Source organism: Lissotriton vulgaris, chromosome 2_1 (assembly GCF_964263255.1).
Source record: "Lissotriton vulgaris chromosome 2_1, aLisVul1.2, whole genome shotgun sequence".
In the NCBI taxonomy this organism is placed as follows: domain Eukaryota; kingdom Metazoa; phylum Chordata; class Amphibia; order Caudata; family Salamandridae; genus Lissotriton; species Lissotriton vulgaris.
The window spans coordinates 466,854,031-466,875,360 of NC_141687.1; the positions used below are offsets into that span (position 1 = coordinate 466,854,031).

At 46.6% G+C, this 21,330-nt stretch overlaps 2 protein-coding genes across 3 annotated transcripts in view; one reads left to right on the plus strand and one right to left on the minus strand.

Annotated features, from left to right (window-relative positions):
• The window catches only part of PMS1 (PMS1 homolog 1, mismatch repair system component), a 1,062,426-nt gene extending 1,047,387 nt beyond the window's left edge, over positions 1–15,039 (minus strand). For both annotated transcript variants that reach the window (XR_015308390.1, XM_086955374.1), the window contains exon 1: positions 14,887–15,039. The gene's annotated coding sequence lies outside the window, so the exon portion shown is untranslated. The remainder of the gene's footprint in view (positions 1–14,886) is intronic.
• Positions 15,040–15,172: 133 nt separating this feature from the next.
• Positions 15,173–21,330, plus strand: part of MFSD6 (major facilitator superfamily domain containing 6) — a 418,145-nt gene continuing 411,987 nt past the window's right edge. Inside the window, exon 1 of the mRNA XM_086955375.1 lies at positions 15,173–15,325. The gene's annotated coding sequence lies outside the window, so the exon portion shown is untranslated. The remainder of the gene's footprint in view (positions 15,326–21,330) is intronic.

The following is a 21,330-nucleotide window of genomic DNA, read 5'->3' on the forward strand; positions in this document are numbered from 1 at the left end:
GGAATAGGATCATCACGAGGATTATAGGAATGTTTTCCTTTTGCGACATACTGACCTGATTGTATCATCAAATGTTCTGCAATGTATAAAAGCAAGAGTCTCAAGCTCACTTGTTAGAGCACCTCCCGAAAGACACTGTGTTTCGTGTCCGAAATGACTGGCTCTCCTCATGAGAATTAAACTCTGTTCTTGATTCCTGCTTCCAGCGCCCGTCTCTTTATTTGGTAAATTATTCGGAATGGAAACTAAGAGGCGGTTTGCGCCAGCAGCCTGGGCATTGATAGAATTATGGGCTCACTTTCAACAATTGGCGTCCCAACGCGGGGTCCATCAGTGACATAGGGTTCGGTAAGAGAGATCCAGACGAAGAAGTGAACGTCTAAAATGATCGGAGTATACCTGCCTTGAGAGGGCCCTAGCCCGGCTGCCGATCGACAGAACTTCACCAATTCTGAACGGACCTCTCTTGAGTGACCTATTGTCCTGACTGGAATCCCACAGGAATGCTACATGGAGTAAGAGAACGATCGGGCGCTGGAGGAGGGAGTCGAAGAACTGTCCGTATGGTCCGGTCCGGGTAAGATTAAGTAGGGTGTTTTTACGCCTGATTGGTAGGGTGGCTCTGTCCACCTGATTGATTGATTGTTTGTATTGAAAACCGGTATTTGTATACTGGCATTGTTGGTATTGGTTCAGTTAGCTTTGAGGGCTACTTGACATATTGGTTCTCTTTTGAGAACGAGACATTCTCTGTTTGCAAACAGCGGCGAATAGGAACGTCGTCCCTCTTTGCAGATAGAGAAGGGTAGGTAATGCAGACTTTTGTCCCCGTTGTAATCCGTCATGCCTACTTTTCTCCCCACTGATCGTTTGAAGTCGATTAATAATCGATTGTTGCTCTTTGAGATCTTCCCTGTCTACAAACTGAGACGAGTAGAAATATTCTGTCTTCCTTTTTGGATAGCGAAGGGCAGGTAATGCAGACATTTGTCCCCGTTGTAATCCGTCATGCCTGTTTTTCTCCCCACTGATTGGTTGGTTGCCTGGACATTGTTGTTCCAGGAATTGTTTCGTTTGAGGTATTTTCTATTTGCAAACAACGTGAAATAGAAATATTCTGTCTTTGCAAGTAGAAAAGGGTAGGTTATGCCCCTTTGTGAATTCGTCAGTCCTACCCACTCCCCACTGGTTGGTTATTGTGGGGTAGCTCGCATGGTCCGCCCAGGAGACTACTCTTATGGAGGACATATGCTCTCTACTCATGGGCCATTTAATAGAAATAGACCGACTGGTCCGTCCAGGAGGCTACCCTAGTAAGTGGAAGTACATCGCTCGGTCTGTCCAGGATGATACCCTAATGAAGGAATATATGTCCCCCTTTTGGTCGATAATCTCGTTCCACCCCGGACCATTTATTGGAGGGAACTCGTCTGGTCCGTCCAGAAGTACCCCCTAGTGAAAAGGACGCATAAAAAAAAAATATGAAGTGATCACCGTTCCCTACTAACAGAAAGCTTTAGCTCGAAACACGCTAAGGAAGAGAAAGAAAAATAAAAGGAAATCAGGCTAAGTCAGTAACCCCCTGATGAGCTTTTGACTTCACCAAAAATAAGAAACATTAGAAATAATTCGTAATAAGAAATGTAAAATGGCGAAAAGATTCGATAGCAGAACATAGCCACGAGGCAGCTAGGCTTCACTGCCTGTTCCTGTTCCCAACATGTCTGCCTCATTGCCCGCCCCGCCCAAATAACGGCCACATGAAATAGAAACAACTCAATAGGTACCTACCCCTGTTCCGGAAGCTCCCGAAGTGCAACAGGTCCGCGGTTACGCCCATCCGGAAGGCGAGGCCTGGAGGCACGAGGGACTCGCCTGGCCACGGTCAGGAGGAGATGACGTTGGGCAGGCGGTCCAAAGGATGACAAGGACCTCTCCGTCTTCTCCCTTCTGCCGCCCTGCAGGCCGCGGGGAGAGAGGGGGCTGTCTTGCCTTGGCCACCGACCACCCCTCTCTCTCACCCGATCCGGCTTTTGCCGAAGGCCGACGCCAAGGCGAGAACGGCGGCGAATCAAGTAGTCCCGCCACATTTAAAATTCGCCGCATGCCATCGCCTGCTGGTCCAGAGCCGAAGCCAAGGCAAGAACGGCGGCAAATCGAGTAGTCCCGCCAGATGCCAAATTCGCCGCCTGCCGCCGCCTGCATAGGTGCAGGCAGTCCCGCCACATTCCACGCTCCCTGGAGAGTTGAAGGTAGTCCCGCCACATGTCGCCAAGGGAAGGGGGGGGGCTGTCTTGCCTCAGCCGCCGACCACCCCCCCCCCCCCCCATCATCAATGGCTGGCACGGCCAATGTCGAAAACGATGGAGCCGGAGAACGGCGCGGGGTCGCTGGAAGGGGGAGGTGGCGCGAACGAACCTCCCCCACCTCCCTCCAGGTGGAGGCTTCCAGCGACACCCCAACACTCTTTGCTTAAAGAGGGTCAACATCAAAAAGCGGTCTTCTGCCCAGGACGGGCACACGCTCCATATCGTCTCTCCTCGACCTTGAAGATTCTATAAGAGCCGGGGGGCCCCCGACCCCCTGCATGGGTGCCCCCGCCCCCTTCGCTGGGAACCACGACATCGGAGCAACTCCTACCGGCACCAGCCTCGGATTGGAAATGGCTAAAATGCAGCCACGGCACAGACTTGTTCAGTTCCGGAGGAACACCAGAATGACCCGGTAGGAAAATTGTTGCCGCCCTTCCCACTCTTTGACTCATGGTCCATATTGTTAGACTGTTAACCACATAGCACGAGACTTTTTGAACTGCCAGCGGAAAGTTCTGGGCCAACCGTGTGAGACTAGAGACACTCTGGCTGTGCTGGAACTTGCCTGACCCCACCCAAAATGGCGCCGACACAAAATGAGACGTTTTTAATGAACTTTGTTGCACCCTGATTGCGCAAGCTTTTTACCCCGAGATATATATAACGTTTTGGATAATGAAAGTAGATATGAAGGATATTGAGTATGTGCTTGGACAATGAATTGACTTAGGGTGGGTACCGATTATGAGTTGGAAAATGAATTGGTGTAATTTAGGTAATGAATGAACATTGGATAATGTATTTATGAATTTATTAAAGATGAATTACTGACATGCATCATGTTTGCTCTGTAGGGGAGTTTAATACGATTTTATTGCACTGCCGCACTTTATGCAATGAACTGCCACCAGCTTTGTTCTTCCTATGTACAGTTCCAATCTGCTCCGTGGCTAGTCCACTGGGTTGTAGGCCTGTATTTATACGTCAACACTTTTTATTAAAGGTATTTTGAAAACGAAAGCATAGTTGTAGCGGTTGCATTAATGAGTTTTGAATGTATTACTACTATGAGCAACGAGAAAGTATGATGAAGGTAAGGGGTTAAAAGGACCCGATATTCAGCAGCCACACTATGTGTCACAGGCAGCCGGAAAGGTGCTTTAGAAGCCCTAAAACGACACCACACGAATGCCACCTGACCGCCACCCTTGTACCCGATGGAAAGGGGTTACGACCAAGTAGCTCATGTCACACAGATCGTCAATGATTATCTGTCTGACCTTTCTGGTCCATCTGGGCTTAAACGCCGTGATGGTAGGGAAATGCACTACGTGGAAATAGGTCGAGTATGTGGTAGGTAAAGCATTTCCGGATTACTGCACGTTGATGAGGTTTTGAATGTTGCCCCCCACCCCTTCTTTCTCCTCCCTTCTGCAGGTCACGTCGGAACACTGGCTGATGTATGGATGGGCGACGACCGAACCGCCGATGAGAGGGGGAAAAAGGGAATATGAGCATGGTCCTTAGGACAAATAAAAAATTTTAAAAGACGTAGGCTTAAACATGACTGTTCCTCCTTAGAGCATAGCAACGGGAGGATGGACTGACATAGAGACTGGACAAGTACTGAATGACAAAAATAAAATTGACTAGAAACGACGCGTTAAATGAAATGACTGGACGTTTTGACTAGGTAGGGAAAGGACAAAGAAAAATTGTACGGGTAAGGGTTGCCACGGCACCACCCGCCTAGGAAGTTAGAAAATGTTGCCGATGTTCAAAATGCACTGCCCCCTTTCTCACACTCCTGCAGATATAGCCAAGCTGTCCGACTGTTTTCCCGATCAATACTTGCCGTTACCTCAGCCTGGAGAACTTTCCACCAAAGGAAGGAACTGAAAAATGGTTTAAGATCCAACCATGGGTAACTAGCGCAACCAGGTTAATTTCTGATCGACCAACCGAGGTGTGAGTATTGGTAATTGGGAACGCTCGCAGGCATGACACGCGAGAAGGGAAAGGGGGGAAGGGCAGAAAGAGCTAAGCACGTAGATAAATAGGATAGTAACGATATGTAGAAAATATAAAAACAGATCTTGTAGACTAACACTTGTTTCCTGTCTTGTCGTGAATGTCTCGTGCATGCGTAATATATGTGCTGTCTTCCCTGTCTGAGTTTGTGTGTATGTAACGTACGAATTTATGTCTCCCCTCTGTCTGTATCCATAGGTCACCTGACCTTTGCCGTTCTGTGTTGTGAGCGCACTAAATGACCTATTTTCGTACACGTCTCTTTCTCTCTCCCTATCTCTCTCTCTCTCTCCGCTCCTTTTTTTTATCTCTTTCTCTATCTCTCTCTGTCTCTCCTTACATGTCATACGTGTACCAAATGGCTCGTTTAGATTGCGGACGACTCTCGCTCTCTATGAGAGTCTCCCTATTTGTTTCTCCCTCTTTTGGTAAAATTGTGCCCCACCGGCACCAGTCTGATTTGATACATATTTGAACGCAAAGGTGTTCAGCGAAATTGACCGAAACTAAAATGAACATCTCTCGCCATGTTACTGCCTCTCCTTTCTGTAAAATGAATGAACTTGAATTGACCGAGATAGAAAGGACAGGTAAGACGACTAAAGTCCCCCAAATCTGGCCATTTATAGGGGAACTGTACGTCAATGGCATCCTATGTCTGTTCTTCAGAAACGAGCGCCAACGTCTAGACTGACACCCAATACCCAGATTGTCCCACCCCCTTTGCACCCAAGCGCAAGCGCCCGAAGCATCCCTGCCCCATTTTTGATAGAACAACTTCTGCTGTCCCGGGTATAAACATAATGACCATGAGTAAATGTTGTTTTGCCCGACTCTCGATGATAGCACCCCCGCCCCGTCTGAAAATATGATTGTTCCTGAAAGGAAATGCTCTGTAATATTGAACATGATGTGACGCACAGTTGATGGAAATGTCATTTATCCTCATGTGAGTTATAAATAGGACAATGAATAAACCTGCCATAAACTCAGTAGGAATGCTGATACATGCACTACTTGGTAATAGACCTCTGACTGTGACCGATGAGCATAAGAACTCAAATGCGGAGGATTGAGGGAGGAATTCATATGCGTAGATGTCTTCTTCTGCCATTTCTCTAAAACGTTGTCTTGTACCCATTCAAAGATTCACGATCACCGGAGGAGATGGGTCAGATGTGACGTTCAGCCTGACTGCAGACCTTGGGACACGTATGACATCGACCAGAAGTGGAGCTGCAGAGCGACAAGGCACGGGACGAGACCGCAATTTCAACGTGGAAAATGAAAAATGACGGGCCGCCTCGAAGCCCTCCGACTGCTAACCCACGTGTGCCTGGAGTCTCCGTCTGCCTTCTTTGGGCCCGATTGATGGGCCTGCCTGCTTGTTATCCTTTGCTCCCTTGGTCCCTTTTGTGTGTCCCAGGAACTCTGACCCAACTCCGCTCGCTCTTTCTCCTATCGACTATTTGAACCACATCCACCCACCTTCCCACGTGACTTTCTGCCAAAGGAAAAAGCTGCAATTATATGGGAAGAGGGTGTTGCCACAGAACTATAGGTGCCGAGCATAAGGCGCCGCCAACGGACTGTTTAGGGAACAGGACTGTGGTCTAACAGCAGAGGACTGACCGCACCCTGCAACGCGTAAGGATCGAACCGAGCTGGACCTATAGCTCCACCGCCGGTGCTCAACAGCGCCAACGAAAGTACCCGGATTAGAGCCTACCAGTGATGGCTCGCTGATAAAAGACACTGTGACGAAGAGATCTTGTGTATTGAACTGAATTCCGCTCTCAACTATCTGGTCAAAACTGTTCATTGTTCACACATTTTTTTAAGTCAGAAAGATTTATGCTATGTAGTGCGTTTAATTGCCCGGAACACAACGAAAAAGTAATTTCCTATGTACTGCGTTTTTCCCATCACCTTGACTGTCTATGATTGTACGCCACATGTTAGTATCGACAAAGTGCTAATTCGTCAACGATGCTTGTCTACCTGTAATGCCATCAGCTGCAAAAATGATTGCTGCTATGTAAAAAGGGGCGACTGTAAAATCGGACGAAACTGATGTACATAGACAGCACTCATTTCCCTTCCTTTCCCACTCCTCTCCCTGTGGGCACCATGGATACTGTAAATTATTGACCGTATCACCCTGCCAGTAAGAACCCGTACCCCTATGCATATGTGCAGCCATTCTAGGCACCATGGCCTTTTTACCCATTGGAATCCCCAGCTTCCCTCCCGCGCGTATCTTGCACCCCCTCTCCCATGCATAGACCACGAAACCCTTTCCCTTTGCGCGATCCTGATGTGAAAAGGTAACCCTCCTGCTTGACCCAGGCCTTCCCCATTTCCCTCTCGAAGAAGCATCCTTCGCCTCAGCTGACATAGCCCCCCCCCCAGTTGTATCTGACTGCCCCTGTTCTCTCATGTACAGGTCATAAGATCTCTCTCTCTCTCTCTCTCTCTCTCTGCGCGACTCTGGCCCTGCACGCACCCTGACCCCCTCCTTCTCCTCATATGAGCAAGTCATAAACCCTCTTCTTCCGCAAAGCCCTGTCCTTGAGAAGTCACGGCCGCGCCTGACCAGCACCTCCTTCCCTTCCCTGAATGCCCCTCTATTGACAAACCCTCCCTCCACGCTCGATTGTCCACGCAGGCATGAATACCACTCCTTTGATGACCCCTTCCCCCGAGTTCGGCTGACCACACATGTCCGAGGCCATCGCCTAAGCCAGGAGATACCATTTACTGCCCTTATTGTATGCCTAGCCACCCCACCCCCTGGGCCATGATCAGGCGCACACATCCTACGACACACTCAGCTGCATGATTGCCCTCCCCTCTTATCAGCAGGTCAAGGGTCCCCATTGTGAATGTATGTGGAATAGGATCATCACGAGGATTATAGGAATGTTTTCCTTTTGCGACATACTGACCTGATTGTATCATCAAATGTTCTGCAATGTATAAAAGCAAGAGTCTCAAGCTCACTTGTTAGAGCACCTCCCGAAAGACACTGTGTTTCGTGTCCGAAATGACTGGCTCTCCTCATGAGAATTAAACTCTGTTCTTGATTCCTGCTTCCAGCGCCCGTCTCTTTATTTGGTAAATTATTCGGAATGGAAACTAAGAGGCGGTTTGCGCCAGCAGCCTGGGCATTGATAGAATTATGGGCTCACTTTCAACAGCATTAGCTCTTAAAACTGGCTATATACACAAACAGAATGAACACCTAATCCAGACCAAGGTGGACCTCGTCCACCTGGAATCAACCCACAACGTTAACCCCTCGGACGAGATGGCAACTCGCCTCCGAACGAAACAGCTAGAATATAAAGCACTAGCCTTAGAGAAAGCGCAGACTAAACTGTTGAAGACTCGCCACCGAGTGTATGAACTGGGGGATAGACCAGGTAAAATGCTGGCTTGGCTCGAAAAACGCGAGCAAGGCTCTAGATGGATCCCAGAGTTGGCTGGACCTGGCAATTCTCCTATCAAAGACCCCGGGGAAATAGCGGAGGTCTTTGCTGCCCATCTGGAGGGAGTATACACAGCCAGGGCACACTATAATGCCGGGGAGTCTAGACTGCTCTTGAATGAAATGAGACTACCCTCTCTTTCCGAGGTTGAGGCGCAGGAATTAGAAGCAGACCTCACAACAAAAGAGATTGGCAATGCATTGTTTGCCATACAGTCAGGTAAAGCTATGGGCCCCAATAGTGTCCCTATTGAATTTTTGAAGGACATGGCGGGGGAGATTCTCCCACACCTGAAGGCAATGTTCGAGGAGAGCCGGGATGCCGGATGCCTACCACTAGACCAACGGTTAGCTTCAATAGTTGTTATTCACAAACCTAATAAACCGGCTACTGTTTGCGGCTCCTATAGGCCGATTTCCCTCATTAACTCAGAGGTGAAAATTCTGGCAAAGCTCCTCGCTATCAGACTCATGACAGTCCTCCCTGCCTTAATCCACGAGGACCAATCGGGATTCCTTCCAGGCCGCAACACAGCACTTAATCTCAGTAGGGTCCATAACGTTATGAGTAGAATACCATATCTCCAAGAAGACGCAGCTATCCTCTCCCTCGACGCCACACTAGCCTTCGACTCCATAGAATGGTCGTACCTTTTCGAAGTCCTACTTCGTTATGGTTCAGTGGATCCGACTGCTCTATACTGATCTCTGGGGTCAGGTTTATGTTAATGGTCATACATCCAGAATATTTCCTCTACATAGGCGTACTAGGCAGGGATGCCCTCTGTCCCCACTATTGTTTGTGCTCACCCTGGAGCCTCTGGCCCATTGGGTTAGAACTGACACCCCTCTATCCGAGGCCTCCGGTGGAATGATGATACAATTGACAAGAGCTCACTATACGCAGATGACATTCTCATCTACGTCTCTTCCCCTAAATCCTCTATCAATAGTCTACTGCACGTCATCACTAATTTTGGCAAATATTTGGGCTTCTCCATCAATTGGTCCAAATCAGTCCTATACGGGCTGCACGGCCCACTCCCTCCTCTTCCGAGGGGGTACTCGATCGATGTGGCCCAGGACGGATTCAAGTACCTCGGCATCTTTGTCACCCCAAAATCTTTTATGACCGTAACCTCAAGGGCCCGCTACAAAGACTCCATAACGACATATCACACTGGAGATCACTCCCTCTGTTTCTCCCGGGCAGAGCAGCCCTTTTTAAAATGCTTGCACTCCCTCGCTTTTTGTATGCCTTGCAAAACTGCCCATTTCCCATTGCCGACTCCTATTTTAACACACTTGAAGGAGACCTCCGCCTCCTCCTCTGGGACGGTGCTTCTCCCCGCATTGCTCTTCCCTCGCTCACGCAGGGGTGGTACGATGGCGGTATAGCCTTGCCCAATATCTGACTCTACTATTGGGCTTCTCAATTGACTGCCACTAATTCTTGGTTATATGGTCCACCAACAAATCCTGCTATCCACCTCGAACGATATCAGACGGGCCGAGAGGGCTACCTTGGGGCCTTGTATGGTAAACCTTCCCGCACCCGCTATATAGGCCCGATGTCACAGACACTGATAATTTGGCATCGAGCAAATAGGCGGCTTAGCTGGTCTGACACTCTCACATTATCCACTCCGCTCTGGACCTCACATATGCTAGGCTCCCTCTGCCACTATCAGGGCTTTGACAAATGGGACATGATCGGCATCTCTACCCTGGGAGACATGCTTCACAAGGGCAAACTATTGACATTCGCAGAGCTCCTGAAGAAATATGAGTTAGCCCAATCTGAGGCCTTCCGCTAACTCCAAATCAAGCATGCCATACTCGCTAATGTCCCTGATCTCTCTTCTATTCCACAATCCTCGCCTCTTGAGGATAGACTCAAGTACAAGTTCAAAAGATACTTTATTCGGTTTAAATCACAAAAACCATAAAAGTGTACAAGCATTAAAACAGTCCACAAGCCACCCATGATAAAATATAACATAGATACAAAACAGGGGATGACCCCTGAGATATACAGTACATGATGGCAGGAATTTTAAAAACAACAGCATACACATTGGTGACCTTATTGGGGGTTTCATACAGTAATTGATATTTGTAAAAAGTCCTCTAGGACCAAGCGATCTTTTTGCCAAGTCTCATTGCTATGGTTAAAGATTTTGCCACATTGAAAATAACCCATATTTCTGTCAACAGTTGGAGGTACAGCAAAGCTGGCTTCACTTGCCTAAAACCCTTTCCTTTTAATAATGGTATAATAAATTTGAATCTAATACCTTTGAAATAGTCACAAAAAAACAGAAAGTGAGCCGTGTCCATAATTGAGCAGCCATCACATTTGCATAGAACTAGGTCCGAGCTCCTGGTCCAGACAGGGCGGCCAGAAATTAAAAGATGAATTTTATTTAAACGGAACCTTGTTAGCAGATACCTATGATTGGCATTATTCACAACTTTAAGGTACAGGATACAGGATAGACTCTTATCAGAACCCCTTCAAGCCAAGGCGATATCCTTTACCTACCCCAAGCTCTGCAATAACATGCCCAACACCTTCCAACTTCTGAGAGACAAATGGCAAGGCGACATTGGTACCATAGAAGATGCTGAATGGCAAGTGGCACTGATGTCCCCGCGCGAATCAGCTATCAATCACAGATTTAGGCTTATACAGTTAAAGATATTACACAGAACATACATGTCCACTCCCCTCCTAGCCAAAATTGGTAGGCGCGCGACAGATCTCTGTCTCCGTAACTGCGGGCAGGTTGGTCCCTTCTACCACACTATCTGGGAATGCCCGATGATTCAAGACCTATGGGAGCGAGCTGTTCGCAGGATGTCTGATGCACTGAGAAAACCTGTTCCTCTGTCTCCCAAAAGCGGACTCCTTAATGTATGGGACCCCACGGATCTCACTGCACTGAAACGACAATGGGCGACTCTGGGCTTTCTCTTACTAAAACGTGAAATAGCAATGCAATGGGGCTCGCCAACTAAACCGCTCTTGATCAAGTGGGTCGCTGCAATGGATGTATGTATGTTATCTGAAAAAACTGTATACAAGTTCAGGGGATGTCCTGGAATTTGGGATAAGAAATGGGGACAATGGAATGTTTATAGAGGCGAACTTTGTACTTCCCCTACAACTGAGATGGCGATGGCCAGGACTGGTCCTCCCCGCACTCGCACTTGTAATGCACCGCTGTAATGTATGCCTTCTATGTCAATTTTGTACTTCATGACTGTCAACTGATCACTTACTCTGCTTTTGTTCAATAAAATATTTTAAATTAAAAAAAAAAAAAAACAACCGTTCAGCCTCAGATGTCAGTCCCCGGTCTTGTTCTGATTTAGCGGCCTTTTTTACAGAGAAAATAAGACTTATTAGCATTGATCTAGAATCCAGGAGATCTCTTATAACATCATACGGCCCGGCACCCCCACAGGTCGCACCAGACAAGGTCAACACCCTTAGCAGGGGTATCAAACACAATGCTTTTTGGGACACCTTTACCATCGTAACGGAAAACAACATCAATGTGGTCCTTCGGAATATCAACCCATCTAACCACTTCAGTGACCCTCTTCCACCTATCATCTTCAAATCAATTAAAGATTCTTATCTCTACGTTCTGGACAAAGATCGTCAATGCTTCTCTCGCGCAGGGTACGATACCAGACTGCTTCAAAGAGGCCTAGGTAATACCTATTCTAAAAAAACCTACAGCAGACAGTTCAGATCTTAACAACTTCCGCCCCATCTCCAGCATCCCCACTCTAGCCAAACTCCTGGAAAAATGTGTCCAGTCTCAATTATGTGCTCACATTGAAAATGTCCACCTCCTGGACCGATTCAAAAAGGGGGTGGTGATGAACAGAGTGTCTGAATTAAGCAGACCACTCTTACCCAGTCAAGAGATCAGGGCTTGATCCATCACCGTTATTTAGCTCACTGCATCACCCCAGTTCAGAACATGGCTATATGCAAATTAGTCTGACCCAGTGCCTCATGGGAACAGGGCAGACCAAACTACCAAGCCAATTCTTCACCGGAAAGGAGACAAGCTTCCGGGGACCGGTTTCTGGCATTTCAGCCGTCGTCGGCCCGGCTTGCTTGAATCCTGGTGATGCAGTGAGCAAGGGACTCATGTCTGAGTATACCCTGCCACACTTGTGGTGGCCAAAAACGATTCAAAAAGGGGGTGGTGATGAACAGAGTGTCTGAATTAAGCAGACCACTCTTACCCAGTCAAGAGATCAGGGCTTGATCCATCACCGTTATTTAGCTCACTGCATCACCCCAGTTCAGAACCTGGCTATATGCAAATTAGTCTGACCCAGTGCCTCATGGGAACAGGGCAGACCAAACTACCAAGCCAATTCTTCACCGGAAAGGAGACAAGCTTCCGGGGACCGGTTTCTGGCATTTCAGCAGTCGTCGGCCCGGCTTGCTTGAATCCTGGTGGTGCAGTGAGCCGGTCCCCGGAAGCTTGTTTTCTTTCCAGTGAAAGAATTGGCTTGGTAGTTTGGTCTGCCCTGTTCCCATGATGCACTGGGCCAGGGACAGACTAATTTGCATGTAGCCGGGTTCTGAGCTGGGATGGTGCAGTGAGCTAAAAACCGGTGATGGATCAAGCCCTGATCTTTGGACTGGGTAGGAGTGTTCTGCTTAATTCAGAATACTCTGTCCATCACCACCCCCTTTTCTGAATCGTTTTGTCCACCATAAGCGTGGAAGGGTATACTCAGATGTGAGTCCCTTGCTCAATGCACCATCAGGATTCAAGCAAGCCGGACCGAAGACGGCTGAAATGCCAGAAACCGGTCCCTGGAAGCTTGTTTCCTTTCCAGTGAAAGAATTGGCTTGGTAGTTTGGTCTGCCCTGTTCCCATGATGCACTGGGCCAGGGACAGATTAATTTGCATGTAGCCGGGTTCTGAGCTGGGATGGTGCAGTGAGCTAAAAAACGGTGATGGATCAAGCCCTGATCTTTGGACTGGGTAGGAGTGTTCTGCTTAATTCAGAATACTCTGTCCATCACCACCCCCTTTTCTGAATCACCTCCTGGACCAACACCAATCGGGCTTTCGTAGTGGGCATAGCACTGAATCGGCTCTTACTCATGTAATGGATGACATCCTAAGAATGCTTGACAGAAATGAATCGTGCTTTCTTATCCTACTAGACCTTTCCTCAGCTTTTGACACTGTCAATCACGACAACCTACTAGATATTTTAGAGCACAGGATGGGCCTCTCTGGACAGGTGCTGAAGTGGTTCTCGTCCTTCCTCCATCATAGATCACAAAGAGTTAAGGCGAACCATTCTTTATCACAGCCATCCCCTGTCAACATGGGGGTTCCACAAGGATCCTCCTTATCTCCCATTCTATTCAATTTGTTTCTGGAACCACTAGCCAATGTTCTAAACTCCATGGACATTAATTTCCATATGTATGCTGACGACACCCAACTACCTGAAAATCTCCTCCTCAGACAACATCTCTTCACTCACCTCCACCTTACTACCTACCCAAAATTGGCTAACTATGAACCACCTCCAGCTAAACACCTCCAAAACAGAATTCCTCCTCATCTCTCCCCCGAAACACACTCCTAATATTGACCTCTGGATGAACCAACTCACAGCCTTCAACTGCTCCCCACACACGATTGACTCACCTAAATCTCTAGGAATCACACTAGACAAACATTTGAATATGAAGGCCCAGATCAGTAACGTAAGCAAGGGAGTTAACCACCTTCTGAGAACTCTCAGGAATCTCACGCCTTTCCTACCTCAAGCAGATTTCAAATAGGTGGTCCAAGCGCTTGTTCTACCGAGGCTTGATTATGGCAGTGCTACACTATGCGGCCTCCCCAAATACACTTTGGCTCCTTTAAAGGCTTCATTGAATGCTGCGGCCAGACTCATTACGGGCACCACGCGAAATGCACACATCACCCCGACCCAAAATCTCTATACTGGCTGCCCTACGAAGCTAGAATTTCAACTAAAGATCGCATGCCTAGCGCACAAGGCCATCCACTTCAAAACCCCCAATTACCTGGCGCAAAAGTTAAAACTATCCGGAGGGGGTAGACCGTCGAGGAGTGCTATTTGCCTCCTCCTGGAACCTAAGAGCTTCCGCAAAAAGAGAACTTGTCAACGAGCCTTCTCGTGTTCTGCGCCAAAAATTTGGAACTCGCTCCCACCGGAAATACGGAGAATCTCCTCCAAGGCTGCATTCAAAGCGGAAGCAAAACGATTCCTCATGAACAAGTTCTTACCTTCATAAGAGGAGCGAAGATCATCTATTAGCACATTCATCACACTTCAAGAAAGGACATCATTCTGGTTCTTTACTATTGGACTGGCTCCCCTTGGTAATTCCGTTTCATTGCATAGCGCATTATACTCCTAGCCAAGGTCAATCTTGAGTCTTCTATGTGCACCATTGTATTGCTTTTGTATATTCCCAATTTGACTCTTGTACTGTTATGTTACCTCACTCCCTCAAGTGTAAAGCGCTCTGATATCCTTCGGGATTAAGTACGCACTATATAAAACTTTATAAATAAAATAAATAAAATTGTCTGTCCCCCAACTTCTTTTTATAGGACTTGTGCCCTGACTTAGATCTTGACTAACCAGCGTGAAACGAAACTGAAGCATAACATAGTACCCACACCACACGGATCATCACAGTCTCCAAAGAATCACAGTGCAAACAGAATAGAGCTAAAAAATATAGTGGCGATTCTTAAGGTTTTTATCAGAGCCTCGATTTTCAAAGTATTTTTAAAGATAATCTAAAATGTAGTGTTTCCATAACAACAAACTGACAGAGCTTCCAGAGAGCCCCCCTCGCTCCCTAGCATCAGCACCCTTCGCTCCCTAGCATCAACACACGATCATCCACGAAACTCACAGAGGAGAGGAACTCCTGAACGTAATCCCCACCCCTAAAACTAGCAGCTCTATCTCACTGCTTGACAATAAGTTGCTACCCCACTCCCAAACACTTACCAGCTCGACTGCACTGGCAGACATCCGCTCTTCTGTTCTTGTGCAAACGTGCCAAGGTCCCGATCCTCCCGGGTCAGTCTGCCCGGACACCACACAAGGAGCAAGAATTCAAAGTGCGCGCACACTGCCTGGACCGTCGGCTCAGGTGCAGCTGGGCTTTACCTTCCGGAGCGGCGAACGTCTACCGCAGCAATAGAACGTAATCTTTTCCGGTGCAGACGTTGGGGCGGATCCTCTGATACTGGGTTGAACTGTCTATTTTTCTAACCAATCCCAAAGTTCAATTGAGGTGCGGACACCGCTAGTACCGCCCCTAGTCTGCCACTCAATTTGGAGCAAGCTTTTCCATTACCTGCCCAAACCTTCGGGTATTGAAGTTGAATGGAGGCGGAAGCTAAGCTGAGGCATTCAACGCTTAAAATCTGTCCGGAGATGGGAGGTAAGACCCGCACGGAAGCCACCCGAAAAGGTGCGCAAGTAGGCATTTGTTGTTTATACCTTGGGTTTGTGCTGTAAAAAGAAAACGAGCAAGTGGCTGTACACTTTCATCAGGACAGACAAAAGTGTTTAAAGTAAATTAACAAGATAATTAGAAATAATATAACCAAGGGAGGGATGGCACGTAGGACTGTCTATAACACTCCAATAGCACACACACACACATAAATTTATACGTATTAATATATATATTCTTTTTGGGTGCTTGTGAAAAAAGAACAATACATAAATAACACGTGTAATTGTAACAGCACACTGTTGCGGCATTGTACCAGTTACTTTACTAAATGCATTGGCGGAAGTGTTGCTGTAGCACAGAGGCTCGGTGTGCTTAACGCTTACTGTGAATAAATGCGTTGTTCTAGAGATCTTGAGTTCTGATCTGGACATACAGACTCTCCCTTCCATCTTTCCGAGATTTGTATACTGAGCACCACGAACTGGGTAATGGAATTTTCCAAATTACGTAAGACATGCTAGGTAAATACGTTATGAAAATATATATATATATTTTTTTACAGCTCTCTAGAGACAGTCGCCCCACTTGTCATTTGGAACACACGTAATAGAATGCTGTTTAGCAAGCTCTGCACTATATAATTAATATGTTCTGTTATTAGTGAAAGCCCTGAGGCAGCAGACACCAGAGACCGCAGAAAAGAATAACATCATGAGTACATGTGCTGTCCGGATACTGCCTCATTGTTATGTTATGTGTTAAGTAAACGGAGCCTTGGCATTGTAGTGCAGTAGTCGCATAAATATCGGATCCCACTGATTAGGTCTTAAGCACACAGAATGAGAATTGAACTACCTGAAAGTACAGCCAGATAATAACAAGATATGGAACGTATCACAAAGTGTTTGCTGCACCAAGAGTTTGAAATTACAACAGTCGCAAAGAAAAACTCTCAAACACACCCATAAGTGTTTCATTTTAAATAGAGGTGGGAGAGCCAACAAATTAACAGGGAGAGCCGAACAAAGGGTCTGGCTCGAATCTTAGAGCCCGTTCAAGAGCAGAGCCAGAAAATATTTGTTATGTAAACTACACAACGAAAATTGCATAAAATGTGGTAAAGTCTCTTCAGAATTCCAAAAAGTGTATATCTTTAACATATGAAAGCTTTAATATTAATTACTAAAGATACAAGTAAGAATTTGCAATGAACATGAGAGATTACTAAAAGGCAATCTCAACTCAGCATGCTTTAACAGATGAAAGATTTACAGTCTAGTCGTTATTTAACTACAAAGAGTAGCCACCTTTTCTTATTTGTAAATTGCCTTCCTTTTAACCGTGTGGCAGGGAAGCCAATTACTGTTGTAAGTTAACAGAGAATAAGTTTAGTAAAACTGTGTCAACTGCAAAGGAAAACAGTTGAATTAATGCATACTGGCTGAAGCAATGTTCTGATGTTATTCAAGTAAGTAGGCGTAGGGAATAAAACTTGAATAAACCAAAAGGGAGCCAAGATATAGTCTTTTAGGCATTATTAACTGCTTTCTTGGCTAGGGACCTTTTTGTTCCATGGCAAATATTTAGCCACATATCGCTATAAAGCACTAATATTAAAGCTAGAAGCAACTACATACACCCTTGAGATCACGTTTGAATAGTTTTGCAGATGAATCCAATAGCACTATAATTCCACCGTGATTTGTGTTATTATGTTGGGTCTCTTTTATAAATGGGACCTGCAAGTGTTTTCTTTCCAGGCCCGTGAGATACTCCTTTCTCAGATGCAGTTTTCAAAAAGAGGATGTAAAAGACTAGAACCGTTGCCTGATTTTGTTTTAGGAATGTCCATGCCAGTTCAGGAGCTGTTGATGTTTTCAATGTCTATAATTATTTTACTTTTTGTTAAGATATGTAAAGCCTGTATGCTTTAATCAAAGTTCGGGGCTATCAAAACTTTTCAGTATTAGAGGGATTTTAAAGTCTGGATAAATGTTCACACTAAGCACTCGAATGGTTGTGGGATACTGGTCTCCTTCCTATAGAGCTTTTGGAGGTGAAACATTGAGAAGAATCCTAATTTCTCGTAAAGTCGTGCAGTTTTCTCCACCTTTTTTCTATCAAAGATTTTATCTCTGTTTATTTAGATAGCTATAAGCAGGGTTTGCTTTCATTGAAGTGAATATTGTGGTCCTCAGCTATGCAGCTTTTTAAAATTAGTTTATTTATATTGTATCTCATTTCGAATATTACGATCATGGCATTTAGTTGCATATACAGTGCTGATCTTGGTCTTGCCAATACATCACCACTCAAAGTTCAGAACTTGCATCATGAAAGTCCTGAATTGTATGTACTTTTATTCAATATCCGAGGCACTAGTGTTTGAGGGAGAGTCTTTAAATAATTATTCCTAACACAATTGACTTTTTAATAACACATAGTGCATCAAACAGATTTGTCTCATCGTTTGTATTGTAATTGCATTTATATAGCACTTACTACCCCTAATTGGGTGTTGAAGCACTTTATTGGCAAACAGCACACTACTCCGAAAACCATAATGGATTAGTGGTGAATTAGTATAGTTAAATATGAAAGTAATTTCAGTGGTGGATATTAATCAGTTATTTGGATTGAGAAGGATAGCGGAGGGATAGAAGAAGGACAAAGGTTTGCATATATATAATGCACTTGTTACCCCTAATGGGGTGTTGAAGTGCTTTTTCGGCGAGTAGCACACTACTCCGGAAGCCATAAAGGATTAGTGATTAATTATTATAGTGAAATATGAAAGTAATTTAAGTGATGAATATTAGTCAGTTATTTGAATTGAAAAGGATAGCGGAGGGATAGAAGAGGGAAAAAAGGTTAGCATTTATATGGTGCTTGCTACCCCTAATAAGGTGTTGAAGAGTTTTTTTCGGCGAGTGGCACGCTACTCTGGATCCCATAAAGGATTAGTGGTAAATTAGTATAGTGAAATATGAAATTTGAGAAGTGGACATGTTAGTCTGTTATTTCGAATGAAAAGGATAGTGGAAGGATAGAAGAGTGAAGGATTTAGACTTTGTTTTGGAAGGTCATAGCAGTAGTGGAAGGCTTGGGATAAGTAAAAATGGATGTGGAGGGGAAGAGTCTGAGGGAAGAGTTTAGAAAGGCTTGTTTTGGGAGATCAGTATAGTAAAAAGAGGTGTCAGGTGATGCAAGGAGGGGTAGAGTAGGAGAGAGTCTAGAAAGGGCTATTTGGGAATCATAGTAGTGGCATGGGATGAATGAGAGAGTGGAGGTAATGGCTATATTGATAGAGGTATAGGATGAGAAATAGGGTAGTGCATTGGATATGCTGAATTAGACGAATATAAGAAATATATAGATCCATAATTACTTGGAAAGTTTATAGATGCATAAAGGAAGTAAGTATATGTAGATTAAAGATATTGATAGAGTGCATTGAATATGCTTTTTTTTTTGTTGTTCCTGGAGGCGCGCGAAGCCGGTGAGCTCCCTCTGGATCAACGACTGGCTACTATTGTGGTTATTCACAAGGAGGGGAAGCCCAGAGACCTTTGTAGGTCGTACCGCCCGATTTCCCTGCTGAACGCCGAACCTAAAATTCTGGCTAAGCTATTGGCCAACCAGCTGGTGGGTGTGATCGCTGATCTGGTTCACCCGGACCAATCGGGATTCATACCCCACCGCAACACCGCCCTCAACCTTAGGAGGCTCCATGCGGTCATGGCACGAGTTGGCAAACTCTGTGAGCCGACCGTCTTGGCATCGCTGGACGCAACAATGGCGTTTGATTCCCTCGAATGGAATTACCTGTGGGCGGTGTTGACTAAGTTTGGGTTTGGCCCCGAATTTCTCAGTTGGGTTAGACTTTTATATGCCTCCCCACTGGCCAATGTTACGGTCAACGGCCGTGTATCAGCTTCCTTTGCTTTGCGTAGGGGCACCAGACAGGGCTGTCCTCTGTCGCCGCTCCTTTTTGCTCTTGCGCTCGAGCCGCTTGCTGCTTGGATACGTACCCACCCAGACATTTGTGGGATTAAGTGGTCGCCTGGCTTTGAGGACCGCGTGTCGTTATACGCGGATGATATCCTGCTCTACCTCACCTCCCCTTGTAAGTCCTTGATTGTGGCCTTTGACGTGTTGGGTACTTTTGGAAGATATTCGGGCCTAGTCATTAACTAGTCGAAATCTTACCTTTACGTACTTAGTGGAGAGGCCCCACGTCTTCCCAGGGGCTGTACTATACAGATCGCGAGGCAGGGTTTCAAGTACCTGGGCGTTTATATATCAACTGATGCCCGGACACGATACTCCAATAATTTGCTTCCCCCTCTTGCGCGCCTTCGGCGCGACGTGGAGGGTTGGAGAAGGCTGCCACTGTCCCTGCTTGGACGTGCGGCGTTGTTTAAGATGATGTCCATGCCCAGATTCTTGTATGCGCTCCAGAACACACAGGACCCCGTCCCTTCCAAATACTTTAAGGAGGTTGAAGGTTTGCAGCGGGCCCTCCTGTGGGAGGGTAGGCCGCGTATTGCTGTTGCCAAGTTGACGATCCCTTGGTACGACGGCGGTATCGCTTTGCCTGATATCCGGAGGTACTACTGGGCCTCTCAACTTGCCGCTCTTAACCATGGCTTTTATGGACCGGCTGACAGCCCGGGGTATGCCATGGATCGGTGGCTCCTGGACGATGGGAAGTACTACAGAGCACTATACTCAAGATCTCTGGATGGAAGAATGACTGGTCCCACCAGGACCGCTGTGCACATTTGGAGGGCCATTACGAAAGCACAGGGATGGCAGGGTAGGCTTACTATGGCTACTCCACTCTATGACTCTGACCTGTTGGGTAGGATGTGGCATACAAAGGGATTTGACCGGTGGGACCTCATTGGAATCTCCAAAGTCGACGATATGATGGCCAGGGGTGAGATAAAGTCTTTTGACGCTCTGCAAACTGAATTTCAATTGGGAGCCACTGAATATTTTAGATACGCTCAATTGCGACATGCCCTTGCAGCAGCATTGCCGGCAGGAGAGAAGGTCCCCGAAGCGTCCCCGCTGGAAGATGGGGTACTGGACGGCCATATGCCAGACAGTGCCATTTCCCTGATCTATAAAAAGTTGATCAACGTTTGCACGGACCTTTTGTTGGGTGTGAGAGACCAGTGGGTGCGTGATGGAGTTGAACTGGATGATGAGGACTGGCAGTGTGCGGTGTCTTCCCCTAAAGAGGTGGCAATTTCGGCCAGATTGCGTCTGGTTCAATTGAAGATTCTCCACAGAGTCTATGTGACTGGCCCCAGGTTAATTCATATGGGACTCTCAGTGGACGGTCTTTGTAGGCGTGGTTGTGGAGAACTGGCCACATTCTTGCACATCATCTGGGAGTGCCATGCTATAGCCTCTTACTGGAAACGAGTGCATGCGGTGATGCGTGAGGTAACGGGGTGGACTTGCCAGCGGAGGCCCGGCGCTGTCTGTTGAATGTGTGGGGTCCCACGGACTACAATAATGCCCAAACTCAATGGGTCACGCTGGGGAACATGGTGGCTAAGCGGGACATCGCCCAGAAGTGGGGGGCCCCATCTCCCCCCTCCGTGGAACTATGGAAGACCAATATGGATTGGTGCATGCTTCGTGAGAAGACAGTGTACGTGGCCAGGAGTAAACCCAGGAGGTGGAGAGTGGTCTGGGGGGCCTGGAATGAATACAGGGGTGACATTTGTTTACCTCCCGATGTTGACCCGATAGAGGATCGTCTTTCTCCCTAGCCCTCCCTTCCAACCATCTTATCATTTGGCCGATATCCTGATTCTCTTCCCCCCGCGTTCATTTGCTTTATGCAGTATAGTTGCTCTGTGAAGCCGCTTAGCCCTGCCTACCTCCCGGGACTGTGCGTTGTCGCTTTTGCACTATTCCTTGCCTATTTCCTTTTTCTTAGTGTTTCTTTTCCGTTAGTATTTCATAGG